The 3,001-nt window shown below is 42.8% G+C and overlaps 1 long non-coding RNA gene across 1 annotated transcript in view; it reads right to left on the bottom strand.

The window, feature by feature from the left end:
- Positions 1 to 379: 379 nt before the first annotated feature.
- Positions 380 to 3,001, bottom strand: part of LOC122564307 — a 4,838-nt gene continuing 2,216 nt past the window's right edge. Inside the window, exon 2 of the long non-coding RNA XR_006315866.1 lies at positions 380 to 1,052. This is a non-coding gene — a long non-coding RNA (uncharacterized LOC122564307). The remainder of the gene's footprint in view (positions 1,053 to 3,001) is intronic.

Genomic DNA, 3,001 nt, shown 5'->3' with positions numbered 1-3,001 from the left:
AACACCAGTTAGTAATCCAACAAGTTTATTTGGAAGTACAAGCTTTCGGAGCGCTGCTCAGGTAACTAGCTGGTTCTTTTCAAGATACAAATGAAAATTTTTGCTAGCTCACAATGTCACAGTAAGGCAGTTTTATGATGCAAGACTGATCCCAGATTGGAAGAGAAAGAGGTCACCCTGAAGAAGATGCCTAAATCCACCAGGGGAACAGGAATTAGCTATAGGGTTATACAATGCAGAAACAGACCCTTTGATCCAACTTGTCCAAGAGGTCAGACATCTCAAACTGACCCAGTCCCATTGGCCCAAACACTTCTAAACTTTTCCTATTCATATACCTATCCAGATCACCGGTCTGATTTTAAGAAACATGCATTGGAATGTACAATCAAATCATCAGAATGGTGTCATCATTACCTAAAATACAATGTGTGTCTGTACTTGGGGCAAATCAGAGCCAAGGTCTGCTGACTATTTCAGTCAAACAGTTTGTTGGTTCAACTGCTTCATGAACTGGTGGTGAATGAAGAGCTGGATTGCTCAGAGATTACCAACCCAGTTCAAAACCGAAGTTACCAGTTCCTAGAGATTCATTGTCAGACAACAACAAGAATCAGGTAAAATCAGGAAGACACATCTGCAATGTGAATGAACCTCACCACCCTCCCCCCCCTCCACCATGATTTCCATATTTGGCCAGTAGCCCAGACTTTTTTTGCAAACAATTCCAGACAAAATAACAGAATGAGATTCACAATCGTTGTATCCAATGGGTAAATAAACATGAAAGTGATCTGGAGAATATAAAGAGCAATGGGAAGGGGGCGGGGGAGGTGAAATGGTGAGATGGCATGGATAGGGTAGGTGAGTGTGTGGAAACTGAGGGTGAGGGAATGGGAGGATAGTGAGAGTTGGAGAGCTTCCCTCTTTTTATTAACTGGGATGATGTAGCAGGTCTCCAAACTGGGGTTTGTAAACAGCTTGGCTTGGTGTCCTGGAGCTGCCTCTGAACTCTTTCCAGGGTGGGGTGGTCCAAGTGGAGGTTGCTGTACCTGAGAACACAAAAGGAAAACAAAACGCAATAAACTGGTGAATGAGACAGACTGTTCCCAGATGGGAGTTGGACACCTCCAAATGGAACTCCAGTGCATTCATTTCTAAATATTATTTTCTTTTTGTCTGTTTTTCTCTCTGGGATTTTTCCTGAAGTAGGTGGGTCAAGTTTAGAGTTTTCCCAACTTCTACTACCCTCCAGGAAGATGAACAGCCATCTGGTTGGTTGTTTCTTTCTCCACTGGCAATGTGTGACCTGATCCATAGTTGTAACATTCTCCGAGTTGATAACTTTTTGTTATGCGTGTGTATTCTTTCAATGGATTGGCACCATATAAAATGTAAAATTAAATCAACTTAAATGAAATCTGACAACACAACAAAGAGCAAGAGAGAACATTATTGCAAGTTTTCGGTCAGAATGTACTGTTGTCAGATGAGGTATAAAAATAAAACCTGTAACTCACAACCATACCAGACATTTCGATGCCCTTTAAGGAAAGGAAACAAAAAGTTAAATCAACTGAAAAAAACACCTCCAACCATATAAGATTCCCAATGGCTGAAACTGTCAAGGAGAATAATATTTCTTGATGAACTCAGTACCTGAGACACAACTTTATGGTTGATTACACATTCTCTCTGTTTGCGTCGTGATTATTAACAAAACATCCTGCCGTTTTCATAGATGTGTGGATGTTTATAGCACAGGAGGAGGACTTTCAGCTCATCACATCTGCACTGCTCAACCAGGAACTGCCTGAACTATCCCCAATTTCCAGCTTCTGCTCCATAGTCCTGGAGGCTCCGGCAATGTAAGTGACCCAAGGGATTTCAAGTAGTTTGCTATGGAACACAACAGTCATTTAAAATTATATTCTGGGATACTGTGAAGATGTTGTTTATGGTGAGCTCCTTACTTTGTTGCCTCTATGGAATAGAATTAGTTGAATTCCTGAGATGTGAAGGAGTTCTTCATGCTGGATGGTAGTGAGTGTTAGAATTATGGAGACTGGATCACGAAGTATTTGAAAGATCGGGGGCGACTATAAGGAGCTGGCATCAAAGAGGGGTTGAACTCTGGGGCAGATCAGCCATGATCTTAGAGAATGGTAGGACAAGCTTGAAGGGCTGATTGTTTCTGTTTCTCGTGTTTGTATTGTGTGGTCAAACAGATGGACAATATGGTGTATAAGGCATCCTTTATTCTGCCTTCATCGTGTTGTTCAGAATTTGTTCAAAGTATTTGTTTTTCAAATGAAATTTCTTTTTGTGCAGGGTCAGACCTTATTTTGGAAAAAGCACTAGAAATGTTGCTAACAGCACAATCTCATAAAGAACAAATAAGTTTAGAGTTAGAGAGTCACAGATGTGTACAGCACGGAAACAGACCCTTCAGTCAAACCCATCCATGCCGATCAGATATCCCAATCCAATCTAGTCCCACCTGCCAGCACCCGGCCCATATTCCTCCAAACCCTTCCTATTCATATATCCATCCAGATGCCTTTTAAATGTTGCAATTGTACCAGCCTCCATCACACAGGGTGGCATGATGGCACAGTGGTTAGCACTGCTGCCTCACAGTGTCAGGGTCCCAGGTTCGATTCCAGCCTTGGGAGACTGCCTTTGTGGAGTTTGCACATTCTCCTTGTGTCTGCGTGGGTTTCCTCAGGGTGCTTCGGTTTCTGCCCACAGTCCAAAGATGAGCAGGTCAGGTGAACTGGCAATGCTAAATTTCCCGCAGTGTTAGGTATGTTAGTCATAGGGAAATAGGTCTGGGTGGGTTAGTCTTCGGAGGGTAGGTGTGGACTGGTTGGGCCAAAGGGCCTGCTTCCACACTGTAGGAAATCTAACCTAATCCACTTCCTCTGGAAGCTCATTCCATACACGTACCATCCTCTGTGTGAAAAAGTTGCCCCTTAGGTCTCTTTTATATCTTTCCCCT

The sequence above is a fragment of the Chiloscyllium plagiosum genome, chromosome 29 (assembly GCF_004010195.1).
Source record: "Chiloscyllium plagiosum isolate BGI_BamShark_2017 chromosome 29, ASM401019v2, whole genome shotgun sequence".
In the NCBI taxonomy this organism is placed as follows: Eukaryota; Metazoa; Chordata; class Chondrichthyes; order Orectolobiformes; family Hemiscylliidae; genus Chiloscyllium; species Chiloscyllium plagiosum.
Note: the sequence above shows the minus strand (reverse complement) of the source record. Positions and strands in the feature narration are given on the sequence as shown.